The sequence below is a fragment of the Prinia subflava genome, chromosome 5, assembly GCF_021018805.1.
Source record: "Prinia subflava isolate CZ2003 ecotype Zambia chromosome 5, Cam_Psub_1.2, whole genome shotgun sequence".
NCBI lineage: Eukaryota > Metazoa > Chordata > Aves > Passeriformes > Cisticolidae > Prinia > Prinia subflava.
In genome coordinates this window covers 33,043,767-33,066,939 of record NC_086251.1, presented here as the reverse complement: position 1 = coordinate 33,066,939, position 23,173 = coordinate 33,043,767, and positions in this window count along the sequence as shown.

Here is a 23,173-nt window from a genome sequence, read left to right as displayed (position 1 = left end):
AAGAATTGTATTTCTCAAATTTTTGAGATTCACTGGCTGGGCTAAAAATATGGCAGTGCACAATTTTTTTCCTTTCAGATTAGCACACTAAATGCGACACACCTTTCAATGAGGAAGATATTAGACTTTATATTATAATGTTTTCAGTAGAATCTTTGGGAAAAGTAGTGATAGACTATTTTCTATGTGACAAAATGAATACAAATGCTGATTATTTAGAAAAACCTTCAATTACCTGTTTTATAAAATTGACCAGTGGCAGGGAACAGGTAATACCTACTCAATGAATTTCCTGACTGGAAAATGAACATACCCGTTTTGCCCACCTCTCCACTTCAGTGAGTTTTTAAGATGTCTAATCTCAAGAAGGGAAAGCATATTCTTATAACAAAATATCCCACATGTTCAGTAATTCAGAGTTTTCAGATGCAGCTTTTAAAATTGTAAAAAGCTCTCCTGCAGAGTATACAGCTATATATTTGAGATTTTCTCAGCCTAATTTGTATAACCCTGTTTTAATACCTGCAAGCTGACATTCTTTGCAAATTTGAGAGGTCTTTTGCATTTCTTCACTGAATTGAATGTTGCCATTGAAAAGAAGCTGTATAAAAACAGTGTTGTGGGGTTTATTCTATAAAAAGCAATATTAATATTTTCTTTCTTTTGCCAAATATTCTACTAAATCACAGAAGACTTAGCTGATTTCAGAAAGCAGATGCTGAGTCTGGGAACATTTTTTTCCAATGTCAACATCTGGATGTGTAGCTGTCTCCACTAGTGGTGAAAGTGGTGGCTGTGCAAAAGCCTTCAGGGCTAATATCCTGGGTCAGGCTGCTTGGGGAATTGCTTGAAGTCTTTCTCAGGAATATTTCTTTGAGTTACTGCTGACTTCAAGGATTCTGTTTCTACCCTCCAACCCCCATTAAATACAATGATTAAAAAAAAAAAAAAAAAAAAAAAAAAAAAAAAAAAAAAAAAAAAAAAAAAAAAAAAAAAAAAGCAGACAATGTTCTCTGTAAAAGAAAGATATTCCCAGGGAGTAAGATACTATTTTCTCTGGTTTATTTTAAGATCTCCCATAAATAAAATTACTTGAAGTCTGACAGATTGGTTTGGAGGGCCATTTACCATTCTCTTTCCTATTAATTTCTTCATTCCTTAGAGTTGTGATAATAACAAGATACAAGCTACATTTCTGGTGAAAATAGTGAGACAGAGAAACTTGTTGTAATGAAGACTAAGTAATGCTAGAAGTTAAACATCATTAAAAACAACTCTGTGTTCTTAATGTTTGGATGACAAATTTTGAGCCATACACTAAAATTTTACTCACATATCACTGTGCAGATTTTAGTGCTAGTCAAAAGGCCAACAGAGGACAAATCCTGGATAAAGAATGATGTACTTTATATAGGTCTTTATGCAGTGGCTCTACTGATGTCCTTGGGGACTTCTACAGTTTCACACAAATTAGAGTGCTTCAAAACCTTATATTAATAGATTACAGGGACTGTATTACCAGTGTCTGATTTGTTGATGCATCTTCCAACAAGTGGAAGTGTGTTGATTTTTAAGCCTTAACAGGAAATGCAGTACTTTAATTCTCATTGATGAAAAGGGCATGGGCAATTTGCATTCCAAAAAAATTATGTTCCAAATCTTCCAAATTATATGCCTCTTTCATGGCCATGGTTCTAGCACTTTTGAATCTGCATTTTAGAAGTATAGTTGCATCATTTACATCTGAGGCTGTGCCCCACTTCTGCCTACTGATTTCATTTTATCCTTCCAAAGGAATATAAAGATGGTTTGAAGCCCTTCCTGAAAAATAACAGCATCTTCACAGTATGAATGTTGGGAAGAATTTGAACTGTTGTTCAGAAACAAACAAACCCTCTCTAACTTTGATTTCTCTGTGTGTTTCACATTTGATACATCAAGCCTCTTCTTAGAAAGGAGGTTAATAACAAAGTTCTGAAATTTCAGTTTCTGAGCCTGCTGCTTTTGTAATCTGCACTTGTCTCATTGTTATTCTAATTATTATCATGGTATGTTTTCTCTATATGAATAAACAACCAGAGTTACAAATATAAAACAATCACAGCCCTTTCCCAGACTGCTTATGTGTGCACAGGACTTCAGAACAAAACAGATGAGTGAAAGTATCTTTTCATAATTCTTATATTAGAACCATAAAAGCTGAAGAAATAAAGTTACAGAAACTGAGTTTACACCAATAGAGCTATGATCAAACTGAAGACCTGCCAGCTTTAATGTCTTAATGAAATAAATATCTGTCATAGAGCTTTCATTTGCTTTGCTTAAAATATAAACCTTTCCCATTAGGAAAACCTGAACTTCAAGGTTTATTATTCTGTTTGATTCAGATGACTCTTTTTTCATGCAGAGAGTTCCCCTCAGATAGTTGAAAATTTCCTCAGCCGAAACAATCAGTTTCATGTGCAAAAAGACACATGACTTTTGCATGTGAAAAGTTAACCCATCTTAACTGCAGTGAAGTGGCCCTATGACTGTCTAGGGGAGTAGCCTGTCAAGTGGAAATAATCTCTAAGCAGCTTTTTGGAGCAATTGTGTTATGTTGCCAAGTTTCTATAAAATCCATGATATTAATATTAGCTGAATAATTCCTGTATAATGGAAAAAATTGCAAACTCTACTATGATGTTTGCAAAAAGAAACTTTTATCATTGACAATAATTTTATTTTATATGGATAACTATCTTTGGGAAGTTACCTAAATGAACATTCTCATAATATTATTGCCATTGACATGTGTCCTTTAAGAGTCTGACTCAATCTGGAAATGGGAATTCCACACTGTATTTGACCTCAATGATCTAATAGTACTTTCCTCTTTTTCTAATTTGAGTGAATTCCCTGTATTAATTTTTATGAGACATAAAAGAGTGTGCTGTATTTGTATTCCATCTGACCTTGAACAAGTTGCCAAAGGACTATGGAGTGTATTCCTAGAACAGATTTCTGCTGGACTAGAGGGAGGAGCAACATTACCTAAGGCATTTGCACTACCAGTTGTACCATTTACTCTGAGAAAGTAGCACAGTGTCTATGTTCTTCAAACACACTTCTGAATATTCTTATATGTGACACTCTTCCCATATCAAATCACTGGCAAATTTCTTTTAGGCTTTTGCATGATTAAGATCCATAACCAGTCTGCTAGCCAGACTCTTACTAAAAATGACTCAAAATTCTTGTAAATTACATGCTTCAAACCATGACTCAATTAAGTAACATTTATGAAGCTCTTTTATTCTTGGGATTTCTTTGGGACTTCAGATTTTTGGGAAGATATCTTGTTACTGCAGGAAAATTCAGTGAATGTATTGAAGTTCAAAAGTATTAAATAACATTTTGTACTTGTTTCTGTAAAATCTGCTAGAATATGAGAGCTATATGAAAATAGAGTACAGTATGTAATGACAATATTTTTGCTTAGATCTGTATTTATCTATTAATAGCATCTAAATAAGTGCTGGTGTTCTCTGTAAGGGATTGCTAAAAACTTATGAAAAATTTTAGCTAATAGATAAAGTCAAAAAGAGCTTCTGTTCATATAAAAGGCTGCAAAAGCATTTCCAAGAACAGACAAGAAAAAAACGCTACACAGGAAACTGGCTACTTATCAACATTGAATTATACCTTACAACTGAGGCAAAGTATTCCTAGGCTTATCTCTTTTTTTAAGAGACTATAAAGCCCTTCTATTTCTGTTTTCCACCTGATTTTTCAACCCAGATGTATTATTTGTGGAAAGTACTATTTTTAGGTAACATTTTACAGGTGGGGTGATGATAAGTCCAAATATTACTGCAAAAAATTGCATTAAGTAAAGGGAAGAATAATTTAAGCAAACAAAAAACCCTTTCAAATAAACCCCAAACAAACAAAAATACCCCAGCCTTCAGAAAAATGAAGATCTTTGTTAAAAAGCAGTAAAACAGATCTGAGTTAAATGCTTAATAACTCTCAAATCAAGTATTTCATATACCAGGCATCTAATTTAAAATATATGAAGGATGTTAGCACCATTTCAATTTGCTCAGTGTTACCTGATATTAAGAAGGACAGAAAAAGGGCTCATAAAGTATTTCCATTAATAAGCTTTTCTTTCTGTATCCTTCACCTTTCTGTTATCCTTCCCCAGAACATCCAATTCATGATGAAAAAAAAATAAATAGACCAACAGAAATCAAAAGCTATACAGCACAGATACTATTCCAGCCATCAGAATCAAGTCAGTTTTTAACTTCATTAAATTGCTGTCATATGGTGTCTGCTGACATGCATCAGACTTTGGAGAGCCTTACTCATCAGGTATTCTCTAAGATTGTTAACAAGAACAGCAACTCTCATCAGGGGTCCCCAAAAAGCAGCTAATTAGGGGACAAAGGTTGCTCAGATTGTGACAATTACACCTGTAGGTCCCTGTAGAAACACCAAAATCTTGAACAAATGTATGTTTGGTTGCTTAGTGCAAGAAATAAAGAGCTAGTCCATTAAAAAAAATGAGAGGCAGAAACTGTCAGCCATTTGAAAAGCTTTACGAAAATGATCATCCAATTAGTGACTATGATCAAATCAGGCATGAACTCTCTCTGGATGGCTCCATAATTTTCCTTCTTGCATGGTGTAATTTCATATAGCTCAAATGAACTCGTGAGAGGTAATTCAGTTCCAAACAGTTTTCTCATCACTGCTAATTATACTAATACATTGAAATGCCTCCTACAAAATGCATGAGCCCTTTAAGCCACCTCATTAATGTGATATAATTTTTTGCCAGAATATATATCAAACCTATTATCACCACAGGTTTTCTTTAGCATTTTTTTCAAAATGTCTATCAAAAAGCTGAAAAAGTATATTTCTTTCATTTATTCTCAACATAATTAACTGTTTCTTTGAACTCTGGTTGTCTATTGTGGTGTTTTCTTTAAAGAATACTGGCAAAATACAGAATGATCAGGGTATTCCTCATACCTACAGGTTCTTTTTCCCGAGTATTTGATTCCTTAAATCTCTTTTCAGTTGAAGCTGATCCTTTAAATGGCAAATGATGCATGCAATAATGTGCAAAAATGAGTTATACAAACTGAAAGCAGGGGTGTAAAAAGAAGCATCATCTGAGACTAAAATAAAGACAGATTTTATGGTATTTATGTCAGTTAATTTAACTGCTGGTAGGGGCTTTTGTTGAAACATGAGTTAGTTCCAGTGTTTAACCTTGCAGCATTAATTTATGCTTTATGGCATGAGTACTTCATCACTCCCTCCTTGGGAAGACAGTTATCTCATTAGCCAGAATTTAATGAAATGCAAGGATACACTTCTTAATTTCAAAGATTACTATAGCACAAATCAGGTGTAAATCTCAGACTGACTGTCCTTTCCCTTTACCGGTTTAAAAAAATAGATTCATTTTGCAATCATCTAACAGAAATTCATCTGGTGGGATAAATTTCACTACTGCTATTCTAAAGGCATTTCTCATCTGTGCAAGCTGTTTTAACTTTGCATTCAGTAATATTGGTGACATTTAAGGTCTGTACAAAGTTTAAGGTTTATAATCCATTGCAACTACTAAAACCAGTCAAAAATACATGGTGTTGGTTTCATTGCAGAATGATGTTTTGCACAAGAAATATGAGGCAGAAGCTGGCTTCATTTTCACAGAACTGTGTCTAGATCCAAAAGAATATGAGTGTGCACACCCTATCCTATGTAAGACTAACAAAACTGCAAGATTAATGTTGGCTTCTTACACTTGTGCCAGTAAACACAAAGCACTGTACAACCATGTAGTCTCATTTCTTTGAAAGGCAGGGTGCTCAGACACAGTTTTACCGTGTTTTTCATATGCCTTTATTTTATGACTTAGCTGTTGGCATAAATTAACTTATTTTTCTTTTGAAATCTCCATCCTGCAGTTCTCTGCATGAGTATGTACTTGACTGAACAATAGCAGAATCTAGAGAATTCATTTTGCAAAATGTTTTTTTGGTGAAAAATGCAGGTGTTATGCTCTTGTTCATAACAGCAATTCCTTGTTTCAGTATCAAAGCAGGGAAATTTATGAAAGATTCTTGGGCTTATATAAGGTTAATGCGTATAATATCATGTTATGTAATATTTACTTACCAAATGCACCAGTATGAAGATATAAACGCGTATTTTCCCTAGCGTTAACAAATAGCAATAGCAGTGCTTTAGTCTCACAGTCAGTTACAACTAATGTACCACATTTTATGGGTCTGTCCATGAGCAGCTGGATATGTCACATAGAAAGTGAATAAGAAAATACAAAGAAATTCAGACCAAGTCTGGTATACTGGTATCAAGCTGCCTTTTCAGACTACACATTGATGGAAGGAGGGATTATCCTTGTGCACTGTGTGGCTCAAAATAGGACATGGCATATGAATATTAATTAAAGATATTTTTGTAGTGGTTGATATTTAAATTTTTATTTCTATATAGTAGAAAATAGTAATCATAATTTAAAGTTTGTATCAGTATGCAATGCCATTATTTTTTAAGCAGATTAGGAAAGGACTGTTTCCAAACCAGAGTGTGGCCTTTGGTTTCTGCAGCCGTAATTCCTGTATCTCTTTTCTAAAGGCAACCAAAAGTTTGAAATGACCAGGTCACATCTGTGTGTCATTGGAGACTTTGAAACTGGACAGCACAGACAGCTTAGCTGTGAGCTTCAGGAAGTGCCACTAAAAGTGAAAAACCAGAGAATAGGTTTTTACAACACCTCATAGTATGTGGAACTACATACTTGTCCGTCAGCTTTTGGTATGGAAACCCATTCTGTTGGCTCTGTACAGCAATCTGTATGAAATGCACTTCCTCGTATTGACTCAAGGCAGTCAAGGAGGACATTCATACTGAGTCTAGGGTTTTCCATCTGTTTTAAATACCTTCAGAATCTTGTCAGAATAGATCATTGCTTTTTCTTTCTCTGGATCTAGTCCTGTCAGGGTGAAATCCATGTATTGTGGCAGGGACTGTCATGTCATTTATTTCGTTTGTTTAGCACACCAGAGTATAACCTGACTCTGCCAGTTAGGTGCCACCACATTAAATTGTACCAATAATAAGGCACCATGGAGAAGGGACATACTGAACAAGAATGGTGCAGGATATCCATTTGCATTTGAAACTCCACGTGCAAACTCCAGTAGAGCTATAGCGTACATAGGACCACAAATGTCAAGATTTTACCTTCTACAGTAAACTGCATTGCTGCACCAGCCTTCCTAAATTCCGACCTGTTTCAAAAGGTTCTGTTCTAGTTTCAAAAGTCTTGTTCACACTAGATGCAAAACCAATTTCAAACATTATTGTTTTTATACTGCACTTAATATATTGTGTGACTGCACATATGTTACTTGGTGTCAAAGGACGAATTGGTCTCTGGAGAGTCTTGATTTCAAGAACACCCTTTGCTACACTCAGCTTCCCTTCAGGCACAAACTGAGAGTGCATGCTGCAGGGCAAAGTACTTGTAAGAAATCCCAGGTTAGAAAAATGATCTGGAGGAGGATTTGCCATACTAGTAAGAGAAGGGGAGTTGCACTGCCATCCAGGGGGACCTTGGCAAGCTGGAGAAATAGGCTGGCGGGAGCATCATGCATTTCAACCAAGGCGAGTAAAATGTTCTGTACTTGGGGAGGAACAATTCCACACACCAGTACTTCCTGGGGCCTGAGCAGTAAACGTAATTTTGCAGGACATGAGCAGGTGGACTCTGGTGGAGCCAGAAATGAACTCCTTCAAGGAAAGAAGGTCAACAGTGCCCTGGACTGCTTTAGAAGCCTTGCTGGCTGGCGGAGGGCGGCAACACTTCCCCTCTACTCAGTCCTGGTGAGGGCACACCTTGGAGTGCTGGCTCCACAGTACATGAAGGATTTGGAAGGACTCCAGTGAAACTTCAGTAAGATAAATAAGGGACTAGATCATCTTTCCCATGAAGAAAGGTTGTGAAAGTTGGGATTGTTTGACTTGGAGGAGGCTCCCAGGGGACTTTATCAATGTGTATACAGACCTGAAGGGAGGAGGGACAGAGGATGGAGGCGGGCTTTGATTAGTGGTGGCCAGTGACAGGACCAGAGGCACACTCCCTGACATGTGGATATCAGCTCAGTGCTCTTTCACTGAGCAGGTGACTGACACAGGTTGCCCAAGGAGGTTGTGAGTCTCGATCCTCGGAGAGATTCAGGAGTTGTCTGGCCATGGTCCTGGGCAACCAGTGTTAAGTTTCCTTGCTTAAACAGGAAGGAGTGGGACAAGATGACCACCAGAGATGCCTTCTAACTTCTGTCATTGTGTGAATCCATGGAAGGCCTGGCTGAGAACACCTCACACATCTTCAGCTGTACAAGAAATCTACTGAATGAGAAACCAGAAGACAAAACGTGACCTTTGATGGTGCCTGGTTGTGACTTTTGATAATCACATGTCTAAACAAATGTGTTTGAATACAAACTTAGTAGTGGTTATGCTGGCTCTCTGACTTTTAGAGGAGTATGCATAAATTAAGTGGACTAGAAAACTTAAACCTTCATATATATGTATATAAACAGCAAATGAAAGAAATATTTTAATTGAAATCAGGCAGTAGATAATATGCAAGTAAAGCCAAACTCAACTCAACTCAATTACATCTTCTGTAATTTTTCAGATTAGATTTTTCAATTTTCTTTGAAATTTCTGGTTTTTCAGGAAAAAAAAAAAGAATTTTTTAAAGTTTTCAATTCTTCCCTGTCGAAGGATATATAGGCATCCAAGATGGCAAGAGGATATTTTACTTCAGAATTCATGTCAGCTGTGGAGTAGATTTGACCAATTTCTCTCCTGTTTCTTGGGACTGTTCATAGCTTTCAAAGGGAAACTTTTTTTCATGACTTCTCTTTATTTTATTTTTGCCTTTTCAAACACTCTTTTTTACATAGCACCTTGCAATAAGTATTACCTCCATTCTAGTAGATTGTATACACAAGGCTCAACTGCCCTAAGTTTCAGAAGTTTATCTTTATTTAAAGTCTGGACACATGTCAAGGTGGATGAAGGTCCAGATCTCAGTTTCGAAGGAAATAATATGAGAGATAGTGATAATTCTCTTGCAGATGGAATGAAGCTGACTGCTACTCAAGATCTAGGCAACATACTTCCTTATACAAATAAATATTGCCTTGAAATCTATAAATCTGAATTTTGTTTACTAATTACAACAGGGAACCAGAGAGCAGGGTGATTGAACTATTATTATATTCTAATCTCTCTTGTATGGGGCTCAGCTATTTCATCAAGTTGCCATTGCTTTAAGAAGTGCTAAATGAACCCTTAGCCTTTGGTGACTCCAAAGAAAAGTACATTGGCATCACCTTTTTTCATTAAAGTTTAACCTAATGTGTTTTACCTTATGTTTGGCACAACCAAAAAGTGAATCAGCAGCCACGGCCCTCAGCTGATGCTCAGTAGAAATCATTAACCCCTATAGCTCAAAAGTGTAGCTGTTGCTGTTAGAATATATCAACTCCAGCCACTCTGAGTTTCAGCCACTTTCACCAAGTGACAGGCCTGGGAGAATTTAAAGACCCTTTTTAAAGTCATGCTGCATAAAAGGGGGGGTACAGACCTATAGGAATTCAGGCAAGCTTAAATTGACCATCCTAAATATCTTCATGCTGTGGAAAATAAATTGACTATATCTTCTTTATGTATTTATATAGAGTATAGATGAAAAATATAAATAACATTGTCAGTAACATTTAAATGATGAAAAATAATCTGGACTGACAAAAATTATTCACATTTTTTTAATCTGTGATTCTTTCTGTAAACAGTCTGGATTTTAAGTTTTTAATATTAATTATGTTAATTTTTAAAAAATTAGATTCTCTTATACTGATCTCAGATTGAGACTATTTAGGAGGGATAGAATTATTTTCAAAGAACTGGTAACTTTTACTTTATAATATTGGGATTCTTATTGGTATGTGGCTATCCAAAACCTTCAGATTTTCACTGAGGTTGATAAAAAAACTTTCATAAATTTTTGGCAAGTAGATAAACTGGTACAGTGTAGGTAAAATAAGTGGGCTAAGAAAATTTCTTTGGAAACTGAACTTTCAGAAACAAAGCAAGCATATGTTCTTATCTTTTCATCCTTCACACTGATGATGCAAGTGGTGTGCCTCAACTGATACAGTATGTTGAAAAAATTATCCTGCTGTATATAATATTCTGGCATATGCAGAAAGGTTGTAGCATGAGATGTGATGTTTTTTCAAGACAATATAATTGCTCACCCAGTAATTGAAGTATATGATCAAGTTTATTTAAAAACTGCAGATGATCATTTAGAATATGTCACAAAAAATTAATATAGAACCAATTTGGACCTGTGCAGAATCAATTAAAAAGATAGTCATGGCTTCTCTCAGTGTAATCTGATGTGATGGCAGACAAAGTGAGGAAACTGGTAGCTGGAAATTTAGGTTTTAGCTATCTTTGTTAAGTTTTGCCTCTCTTGTGTCTGTCTGAATAGATTTGTTACTTGCAACTTTCTTGACAAATAACAAGGCTGTTTCTAACTCTGCATTCTTCTGGCTTCTAATTACACTTACTTTCATTCTGCTAATCCTGTATTTTCTTGATAACCTAAATCGTCAGTTTTTCTTTGTTAGGGCACTGCTACAAACAGAGGTTAAAACATTGCAATAATTATGTACCCAGCAACATGACTAAAACTTGGTTAGATCATCTGATGTTTTAAAAAACCCTCTATTCACATTCACCCATTCTGTTGGAATGCAGGCAGGGGTGTTGATTTATTTGGGTGGGCTACTGAGAAGTGTCAGATGACCATTAAGACTACCTATAAAATTAATTCCTTTATAGGTCAGGGAACAACACTTAATCTTGTAGAAATTAATTTTTAGGTTTCCATTGTGACATTAATGAAGAAAAGCTGCAAGAGAAAACAGACCATTTTCAGGAATGTGTTTCAGAACATTAACACCTTAATTTACATAAAATTAGTTACATACTGCTGTAGTAATTTAATTTATTTGATCAGGACTTTGCAACTGTGAAAAATAGATTTAGAAAGGCAAATCAGGACTCTTACATATTTTCTCCAAGTGGATGGTTTCATGACAATGTGAAATCAGAATGATTTAATTGCAAGACATCAGAAAATCACATTGTGTTGCCAAATTTTAAGACTGGGATTTGGAATAAAAGGTTTGAAAATGGAAATAAATAAAAGAAAAAAAAATCCATATATCCTGTACTTTAAGTAATTGCTTTTTTTCTCATGTGTACTGAATAGGTGATAAAATCAAAAGTTGACTGTAAGATTTTGACATATGGCACTGAAAACTAGGCATGTAGGCAAAAAGCAAAAGCTTTTTTTTTTTTTTGAACAAAGAAAAGACATATATGAAAGAAATGACATAACTTGGGAGAAAAACAGAGCTTTTTTGCTTTTTTCCCTTCCTAAAAAAAAAGAAGAAAGACACATTATTTTTCTTCAGCTGAAAATATGGTACAAAGGAAGCTTCTGCATCCTGAGTGTTTAGCTCCTCGATGTGCAGAATTCACTCATTCTCTTTCATCAGTAAAAATTAGAATCCACCCTTCTTTATCCTTTTAAAAACTGTCTTCACTTCATTTTCCACTGGGCTTAATTTGGAGTTGTACTATACCGGTGTAGTGTTAAAACTATCTGATGAGGATTCATTTATATCAGTAAAATGATGATTTACATTATTTAGCTATTCACATATATTAGAGAGTGAAGAATAACTTATGCTCAATATGCATAAAAGTACTAGATGCAAAAGTTTATGGTTCGATTGTATTACAATTTCATTAACTTCTCTTCATTTTCTATCAATAATTTCTTCAGCACAACCCACAGTTCTGAAACTGTCTGGCCTTATAAAATGGAAAGCTGATTCCCCATGTCTAAGTGACCCAGAGATTCTTTCTGGGACTCATCAGGCCCCTGGAAAGGACCCTACATTTGAGAAAAAAGTGTAATTTTTCTTTTGAGAAAATAAGATTCTTGTCTCTGAGCAATTCAGCTATTCAGCCTGATCCTTTAGATAGGAAATTATAGATTATCTCTCTTTTCCATTACTCCTTCAGCAAAAGCTTGTACAGTTCCTGGCATCTGTTGATGTACATTTCTGTACTGTCAGTGTTTAGGAAAGCATTCTGATCTGTCCCAAATCTCTCATAACCTAACTAGAAATCCATGGTCCTTTGCAGCTTGAGGTTGCCAGTGCATGGACGGGACCAATAGTCACATGCAGCCAGAGATCACATCCCCTTGTGCTCTTTGCATTTGTGAAGATTAGTTTTGGAGTAAAAGTTTAGGTATGGAGGCCTACATTTCTTATACTTTTGTCCCAATTTTAATAAAGGATCGTTTTATCCCTGTTATCTTTCTCTCAGGTGATGCATTCTTAATTCTTCAAATCACTAAAGAAAGGGCAATTCTAGGTACCCAGCCATTTAAAAAAACCCTACTTGTGGGAGTGAGAAAGCTTTTAAAATTGTAGGAATTGACACAGTGATATAATTATGCATCATTAGAACTTCATAGGAATGACTCATCAGTCAAAAATCCCTACACCCAGAGCTAGGGAAATTGCACTACTGGAATTTGCAGGTGAAGAACCAGCTCTCACAAAATGAAATAGTTGAATTTTACTTGTCACAACATGTTACAAATACCAATCAGTGGCAGAACCATATATGACAAAAGACCTAAGTTTAGGGTATATTGGATGGCAGAAGGGATGGTTTCTTTGTTGACCTGCTGCTGTGTAACTCCTTAGATATATCATTTCACAGCAAACCCAGTAATTTCCATTAAACTTGACCAGCCAAATTAAGAAGCATAAATTTCTGCATTATATACTAGTCTCATCTGGATTTCATACTATAAAATTTCCTTGATTGTGCAGCTCATATGTGCTTATTCTTCTTCAGAAGGAACATTCTTTGGAACATTCTTATTCTGTCCATGTATTCCCCATAAGCAAGAAAGACTTGCATATTTCAGAGCTATGCTACCAAAATTATGGTAGCACAGAGAGCTTGAAATATGTTAATAAGTAAAGTGCTATTCAAGTGATTTTTAGCTAACATTCATTAAGTTATAAATAATGGCACACATCATACTGATGAACCTCTAACGATTTTGAGCAGAGTTTTGACCTTCTTACATCAGTTGTGGCTCTGTGGTGGCTTTTATACATGGAATAAGTATGCAGTCACGGAGCCTTTGATTTACAGCATGAAAACTGCTACACTTTTAGTCCCTTTGGAGATGTTTTTAATACACACTGGATACAATGCCACCACCTTTCCAAGTGGAACGAGGCAAACTTGCTGCACACACATGACAATGCACAGAATAATTGCAGAGTAGCTATTGTTAGTCATTTTCCTTCATAAGCAGGTGCCTGAGAAGTGCCCAGGATGTACACTGGATAAACTTAGAGATAGAAATCTATATGATATAGCAAATAAAAATAACCTTTCCACTTCTATGAAATCAAGAATCGTACTTGAACTAGTGAGTCATACTCACTTCTATGAAATCAAGTGTCTGCTACCTGAACTTTTTTTTAGTATGAAATATCTTCTATCACTGCATGGATCTTACACTTTATGGTATGGGTCTTTCACAATTCTAACATAGTTTTATGACCTAGCCTTCATTTCTCTGTGATCACAATCAAATGACATAACTATGAGCCATTTGCAAGAAGCACACTGACTCACTGTTACTCCTCTGACATGGCACCTTGGCGTGGTTCTCAGAAGCCAGATAGTGAAGTCAGATATTGTCAGTGCTTTGTAAGGTGGTAAAATGCTTGTCTCTGAAATCCAGCTGCATGTCACCAGTCAGGCTTGCAGTCTGCTGGACACTGTTCTGCAACCAGACCTGACCGCAGAGGAAAGCTATAGAACATTGTCCCTCTCCCTGTCCCTGTCCCTGTCCCTGTGCCCCCAGTGTGGCTTCTCTTGGTTGGATTCATTTGAAAGCATTCATTCCCTTGGAATGAAGGTACAAAGAAACTCATCCCATTTGAAGCTGGGAAGTGTAATGCTACCTCTGTTAAATAACAATGTCAAACAACAATATTTAACAGTGATTGGCCTGTTCCCCTCTGGAAGTATATATCATTAGTTCAGCTCACTGGAGGTCTGAAAAAATTTGCTTGTGGGGTTATTTTTAAGTCATAACATGAGCTAGAGCATGTTCTTTATTCCTAATTCTGAAGCCATTTTAATGAAAAAACATGAAGGTTTTTTTATGTATTTTTTTAAAAAATCTGTTAAAAAATCAAGACAGTAGCAGTTCAGATACTGTGTGGCCGTGGCTCAGGTTTAAAAGTGCTAATTAACGAAGGCCCTGTTGAATGTTGGGAGAATCAGTTTTTCAACATGAGGAAATGATTGAGGTATTTTGGGGGTTTGATCAAATACTCTGAGTGAGCTTTTTAATTTTTTAATTAATATATATGTAAGGATAGCATATGCAGTGAACTGAATCATAAAAGATTATATAGAAGTCCTTTTGGAAGAACACCAGATGAAAGAGTACACTTGATTAAAAGCAATAAGTGTCCATTGTGCCAAAAGCTGAAAAAAAAGCAATAGAAATTTGAATGAATAAAAATCTTAGTTTAAATGCTTTTTTAAAAATTTATTTACAAGATTAAAATTTGTTTCATAAAACAGCAGACACTCTAAGTGTATATCTGTTAAAAAAATAGATCTCTGAAAGTACTATTTTATAATTTTTGTGCAATAAGGATATCCATTTAATAGGTTTTCACACCAGCTTTGATCACATTTGGAATTATTCTGCTTTTTGTTAGATTTTCTCAGTTATTTTTTAAACTTTTTCATGCTTTCTTTGAAATATATGAACCTTTTAATGTATGGATAATTTATTCTGCTCCTAAATTTAAATGCCTGGTGGGCGTAATTTTCCTATTTTAGTTTACTTCTATAGCTGCCTTCACTTTGTCTGAAATATATTATTCATTGTCTCCAAATTATAACAGGACTGACGTGTATGAGTATAACTCCTTAAATTCATTTCAATATTTTAACTATTTGCATAACAGTTGAGGGGGTTAGAAAGCTTCCCCAGCAACCTCTTTGTCTCAGATAAATTGTCAGAGACTTCTAATGTTAACTGTGTTTGCAGGAAAGTGCAACATACTTTCATATGACCTTAAGAATATGAACATGGAGAAGTCTGTGCCAGTATTCTGACTTTATTTGTAATTTGAAACTGTTCTCACAAATTATAAGTTATTAAGAGTGTATAAAAATGGAGATCTTAAGCAGGCCAAACTTTTCATTGACATACCTGTACAGTTTTGCCAGAGTGAAAAGTGATGGATTGATTTTCCAGATTAAAACCCATTTTAAGTGGTTCTGAAAGGGTGTTCCATTGGATCAGAGTTTATCTTACCATAAAAATAAATTTTCTGCACTTAGAAGGTGAAATGCAAACCGTTGCACTGGGCTGCCTCTGAGGCTATCTTGTGCAGTGTGTATGATGGAAGAGACAGGAATTCAGCAGAAGTGGGGTTAATGGAGATGTAAAGTGGAACTTACTTTGTACTGTGCTGGGTGATGAATAATGACTCAGTAGAACTTTTTTTCACAGCACAGGTCTTTGTCTGAGAGGAATAACAGGACTTGGTCAGTGATTTATGTGAAAAACTTTTCCTTTAAGTGGATATCCCTAAGTGCTAAAAAACAGTGATTTTAAAACACAACCATAAAACAACAAATTCCCCCAGTTTTAAAGCTAGATTCTACTTGGACAAAAACCTGAAGAACAAACTTAAAGAAAATTCAGAAGTCTAGAGAATTTAGAGTCTAGAAACCTCCCACAGCATCAGGGGTTAGGCTGCTTCTTTATGACAGTCCTGGGAATGCTTTTCGATCACTCTGCCTCTTCAAGTGGAGGTTTTCTTCCAGTCCTCCCTGAGCTCACATGGCTGACACAGTGTCCTGGGCCATGGACAGAGTGGTTGGAGCCTTGGGGAGCCCTGACAGGGGCAGCCAAGATTGTGAGTGGTCCAAGGGCACGAGCAAGTTTCATTTTGCTGCCCCAGAAGCCTTTGAAGATGAACATAACAAAGATATAAAATTGCTGCCAGCTGGAAGAATGGGGAAAAGCTACAGACCTCGCTTGTTAGAACCTGCCAGAGTGTTAAGAGACTTGTGGATTTTGTTGCAAAATGTCATGCAAGACTCTAGAAAACAGTATATATTATTATCTATTGTATAAAGTATGTTTATTGTTTACACTAAAAACTAGATGTAATAGCTGTGTCAAACCCCCCCTATTTATAAAGTAGTTCAGAAGACAAAATACTGACAAAGCACTGATGAAGTAAGCAGCATTGATGTACTGCATTTCTCAAATTCAGTTCACCATTTAGGACAGTACTAGGCCTAGAAATAATGTTCCAGAATATTCTATAATCTTTTCTGATAAAACAGAGCCAGGGAAAAAAATTGGAGGATTCGTAGAAGCAGGGGTAGTTAGCAACAGAGACCACGTGGTTGAGAAGTCCTGATGGCATTCTCGTGGAGACTTACAGAAGAGTCTGCTTAGCTTCTGCAGAAAAAAAGCCCAATAATTTTGTGATTTACCCCACGTGAGGATGCTCTTGTAGGTCTAATCATGTATTTGGCACTGTGGGGAACTGACACTGGGGTCATCCAAGTCCTAGATTAGACCTTTAAATGTGGACAATTTTTTATATCTTGCTGTGAGGAACAAGAGTTGTTGAAAACTACAGTTCTGTACCGTGTAAACAAATCCAAATTATATGTCTAATAGCTAAATATGGGTGTCTTAGTGGATTTATAAACCTAAAATAGAGAAAAATGTCTCTGTTTTGAGACATGACATAGCAGAGTGGAGTCATGGTAGGCGACTATTTTTCCTAGACACTGAAATAATCAAAATGACAGTAATCATGAAAGGAGTGATAGTTATCCTAAATCAATGTTAAAATGAGTAATAGGATGAGACACGATTCTATTTGTAGTCCCATTGGAAAACAGTGGGAATTTGGACTAGTTTCAATGGGGAAAATTACTATGAGTGTTTTTTCAAAGCTTGTCCAGTCTGTGCATTCCTTTAGGCAAAATATTTGCTAGTGACTTTAGTACTTCCCTAAGCTCACGGGATATTAAATAAAAACCAAGGAATTTTCCAGGAATTACTTCTGCTATAATTTTTAAAATTTCTCTGAAAGCAAGTATTTTGCAGGGCAGGATGTGCAGCAATTGTTAAAAAAAAGAAAGCTGTAGTCTATGTAGGCATCTCTTTTGCCATTTTTCTGACCTTCCCACTGCACTCTACACCTCCTGTCTCTCTTTGGCAGGATTCTGATGGCAAGGGCAAGGAAACAGGTTTCTAACCAGACATGCTTTTTGCAGAGAAAAGTGGTTCCATTACATGAACATGAGAGTACAAAGAAACACATAGAGCTTCAACAGTGAGAAGGTGAGACATCAGAAAAACCTGTCTCAAAAGAAGTGGTACTAGTCAGCCTGATTGAGTAAATTCTGATGATCAGAGTTTCATGAGTCTTAACACTATTGCAAGTTTGTCTCCAGGATTAAGAAATTATTTCAAACTACATCCAGAGCTTTATCTAAATGTAAAATTATATATACTCTGTTTTGAAGCATGTGAAGTTTTAACAGCATAAAATGTAGGAATAGGCTGAGATGAAATTGAATTTGTAAGTTTAGGCAACCACATTTAAGCTTCACCATCAAATACAGGACTGTAATTATTAACCCATTTTTCATTGCAGGAAAATATTTCAAAAATAGCTTCACCTTTCTTTTCCAAGCAAAAGATTAAAGCATTTTCATTAAAAATAGTTTTTTGGTGTAATCCTAACAGGAAACATTACTTTAGTTTTTTAAAGATCTCCTGCAAGGATTAAAATGTCTCCTCCACCTTCTAATCCTGATGTCCCCTTTCTATTCCTTCCCAACCCATTCAGAAATTACATTTCAGCACTACAGATGCCTAACCTATATAAAGAACGTCAATATAAATTTCAGATTTCTCGAATACTTTTAAAATATCAACCTCTTAGTTTCAGCGCATCATGTTAGATAGTTCCTGCTAGACCATTGTTCCTAAACTCTTAATTCATAATAAATCTCATGATATCTTATCTGCTTTGTATGAAGCAATAAAAACAAAAAACGTATATTAGCTAGTGTTGGAAATGTGGGGATTTTGTATTTTAAAGTGTAGGTTTTTCCCATGTCTTGTGCTAATGGACTAAAGCTTGGAAGTTAGAATTAAAGGCCTAGATTCCAGAAAATAAATATAAAAACTTCCAAATGGTTAACTTGTTTCTGACTATTTTTTGTTCTAAAGTAAATTTTGTGATTTGAATTGTTTGACAAATTTAATACGTAGTGTTACTTTGTCCTTTCTGCAGGAACAAAAAAAATGAGCTGAAGGGGACTTTGATCAGTCATTAAACACAGCTCCAGGCCCAAGACATGGCCAGCCACACCTAAACTATCCTGCCAGAAGTCCAGACAAACTCAGTACGGTAATGCTATAGAGTCAAACAGTGCTTTCTCCTTTGGGACATCAGAAAACAGGACTTATTTGAGAAGCATTTTAACACAGTGTTAGTTGGGAACATGGACCCTGTTGTGATCATGTTCCAGAGACAAATGTATCAAGAGATAAAATTACTGCTGTTATTTGGCTGTTGAATGAGCCATGGGAGGCTTGTGAGTGGCAATAGACCACGTAGAACCTTTGGAATAGGCAGGGCTGCAGGGGAATTCTGAAGCCTGCCATGGATAACTGGCCTCTGAGCAATGTATAATTCAGATGCACATAGATCAAACACTGAGATGAATGTGAAGCAATTTGCCTTCATGGTAAAGCACACTACCTCGCATTTTGTTGAGGAAGTTGAGAGATGTGGCAGCAGCAGCAGCTTCATTTCAAACAAGTGCCTTTCTGAAGCTTAAGAAAGCCTTTGTCATTCTCTAGCAGTAGAAGAAAATTGTTTCTTACAGCAATGGATCTTGCCACTGTAACTTATCCCCAGTTCACAAGCATGAGCATGCCTGCAGATACAGCCTGACATCACATTAAGAGGAGAGTAAGAAAGTGATATTAGCCTTTAATATTTTCCTGCAGTTATGGTCTATCTCCAACCTGCTCGTCCATCTAGCTTTGTGAGTTACTATGCAAAACTGGTCTGATCTGAAATGAGACGTTCATTCTGTAGTTTGAGACTCTTGCCTGGCATGGCAGGAAGAAAGTGAATAGCTAGGATGGTGAGTGCTCATGAAACCCTGCCATTTCAGTGGTGTTACATATCTATCTGATAGCACATTTGGGTTGGTTTGTTTATTTGTTTTTTAATTAAAAACTTAAATGTAAAGCAGATGTAGTTACTCTATATCAATTGTTTGTGTCTCCATATGTAACCTGTTTCACCTGATTGAAATACGTGGAATATGTGGAAATTAAAGTGTATGTTTGAGCCTTGTGCTTTGAGGAGTAGGACCCTCCAGAATTTGAGGAAGGCTGGCATATACTTTAGCCATTGCTCTGAGAATTGAGACGTCTTGGTTCACTTTTTTTGGTGGGACATTACAGAATCATCTTACTCAAACGTAAATACTACTACTAATAATGATAATAATAATAATATTCATCTTGTTTGTATTATAAGCTCTTTGAACCAGTCCTGGGCTCTTTCTTAATTCACATTTCTAAAAAGGTTAAGATGCACCTTATTTGTTTGCTTTTTCTGGCAGTTCCATAAGGGAAATATTAATGAAACACTAAAAAAACCTCTTTTAAAGTAGTTGTTAAGAAAAAAAAGTGAGAAACCAATAAGTTGAGACTCAAATAAAAACAAATTATACAGCAAGATTCTTTACTTTTTTATATGTTTATATTTTCCAAAGAAAACAAACAAACAAAAACAAAAACAAAAACCCCCACCAAAAACCTAGGGATAATACTGGAGAAATAAACATATTACAGAAGCTAGAAACAAAAATGTAAAATGCCACTGTTTTGCAGTAAGTTTTCTATTTGTTTAACTGTAAGATGGTGCACACTAACTATGCAATTTCACATTACCCAAAAGGAGATTGTTACCAGGAACACCATAAGACATTTAAATTGCATGCACTAATTATATTTTATTACGAATTACTGGTTTGCCAAGTACAACAGTCTTGTTGTTGACTGCAAAAGAGTGTGCTTTGTGTTACAGTATTGATAGAAATATTTGGTGATCTATTACAGGATTGCGAGTGACAATAGACTTGTTGATGGTTTTGTAGCTAGCATGTTCCCTGCTCTACAGTAGCTGTCTCTGGCTGTGGCTGGTGTGAAATGCCCTGGCAAGTCATGCAGTTGCAGCACTCATATGTTGATCTGATCTACAGAGTCACTGAGTCCAAGTTCTGTTTATTATTTGTCTTACTTAGCGGTAAGTTAAGCGGTGTGAAAAACTGTGCAAATGTCCTTTTGGGTCATTATGTTATTGTGCAACATCTGCAATATATTAATATATTTTGAGCTTGTGTACAAGTCTTGTTAAATTTATTTGTTTTAACAAATCTTTTTTGAAAACCTGAGCATTTTATCACAACTGCTTCTTAAATCTAACATATTTATCATAAAGTATTTCATTTATTGAATTTTATTTGCCGTCAAGAGAGACAGACATGAATATAATGTTTAAAAAGATGCCTATTGATGTGAGAAAAATGCAAGCCGTGTGATAGAAGCTCAGTGAGTGGGAGAAATGTAAATGTTCTCTGCATTTTATCTCACATGACAGAATGCATTATGGTCAAAATAGTGTCTTCTCAGAGGCACAGGTTTCTAAGATCTGCATAATACACACTTTTATGTAAGCTCTTTATTCTGTATGCAATTGTTTAGTCAAATGCCCTATAGTCTCATTTATAAGACCCTCTTTTATGCCATCACCTTGTATGGGTTCCGTACCTTGGATACATATAACCCAATTATAATTACCATGACAATATATAACACCTTTTTGAAACCCTCCTCATGTGATATAGGGGTGTGGTATGTACTGATGTCAGAAGCAAGCTATTTTCATCAGACAATTAGTTGTCTTTGACACAGGCCCGAAATTCCCACCAATTAGTACAAACGGCAGGGTGCATTTCCAGAATTTTGCAGAGCCAGCAACTTGTGCTTTTAAGCAGAATTTAGGATATTTAAATAAGTTTTGATATATATTTTGGTTTCCTTAATTTGCTAAAATCAATACCTGCTTTTTTGTCTGCAAAACATTTCTTAAGATAATGAACAAAAAGATCTTACAAGATTTATTCTTCTTGTCAACAAACAGTTTTAATTTAATTTCAGTCTTTCATACCTGATGAGTGCTATTAACAGCCATTGAATAAGAGCTCAAAGTTACAATATCCTCTGTACTAGTTAAGCTATTAAACCAGAACATGTGATGCTAACAATTAAGAGACAATTGTTTAGCACAGCATTTTAATCAGATATGCAAATACAAAACTCATATGTTGGTCAGATTTTAATGGATTTCAATATATTATGAGTAGCTATAAAGAAGCTGGGCTCAGGTGTCCTTCTCTACTCTGTCATGAAATTATCTTAGAAACATCTTCAGATGTTATGGCTCTTAGTTGCACAGCCACAATGAGTCAGAATAATTGAATGTTGCTGTGGTCAATTTTGCCACAGTGGCCGGCAGTGCTGAAGGGCTAGTGCCTGATCAAAAGCCATCAAAACTCAGTAGAGATTCCTGTTTGTAAAAATGGGCTTTCAATATGTCCCTGAAAAAAAAGGAAGGGGGGTGGGGAACAACACAGAACATCCTACAGACTTCTTGCCAGGGGTGCTGCGGTCCACATTCAGAAGAGTTGTTGGTAGCTCAAATTGGCATGTTTAATTGCAAACTGAAAAGACTAAATCACAACTGTGCAGTAGCACGTGGCCATCTCTTTGATGGCCCAAACCAAGCACACTCAGTCAGCACTGTCAATGTGTTCAGATAACACGTAGCGTGTTCTTACTGCTCCTTCCCTGCTTCTGTCTCCCCAGTCTTGTTCTGTTGCAGTGCTGCTCTTAGCTCACTTTAGTTTCCTCATTTTTTGCTGCATACATTTTCTTGGAAAGTTTCGGTTAATTAACTTGGGTTCACTTTTCCACCAACACCTCCCCAGCCCCCCTCCCTTCTCCCACATTTTCCTTAAGTGACGCCGAAGTGGTAAGAAACAGCCTAGACATACAACAGCATTCCTAGCTGCTCAGAAATCTTGGTGCCCAGGTGGACAATACATCAGGCAGCTTTCTTTGGAGCTCCAAGGGATCATTGTTATGTCCACATTTTCTGTATGGACGGGGAATAGAAAGCCAGGATGCAGTCTGTGAAGGCTTGATTGTCTGAATCAATGATGTGATAGTCCCAGACTGCACTTCTGCCCCATTATTCAGCCTCACAGGGTAAACCTGTGGAATTGTGTTGCAGTTTGACGTGTGCAGGTTCTCTCTTCTGCTGAATTGGACCCTTAAATATGTATAGTCTCACTGATGCATGGAAGACCTGGGTTCATAACACCCATCAACAGTAATGGGAATTAGATATCCAAATTCCTAGTGTGCCAATGAGAAAATAGACCCCTTTTGATTTTAGAATTCTTTCCTACAAGGATTTCCCTTGTGCCTAGTATGAGCATATAAATGGCCATTTTATTGTATTAAATATGTATCACATCCATCATTTTAAATGCTGTGCTGTGATGAAGGCTTCTCAGTACCAGGATCAGTTCTGAAAATATTTAAACTTGGCAAGCTAAACATGTTCAGATGAATAAGCCTAAGGGTCCCATTCATGGAAATGTTATATACCACTTATGCTTGTTCTTATAGTTAAATTACACAGAAAAAGTTGATAGAATATTGTTTCAGCGTGAATTACAACATTTTAATATTCATTAATTCAACTTCTTGACTCTCTTTAGAGGCAATTTTTCCAGT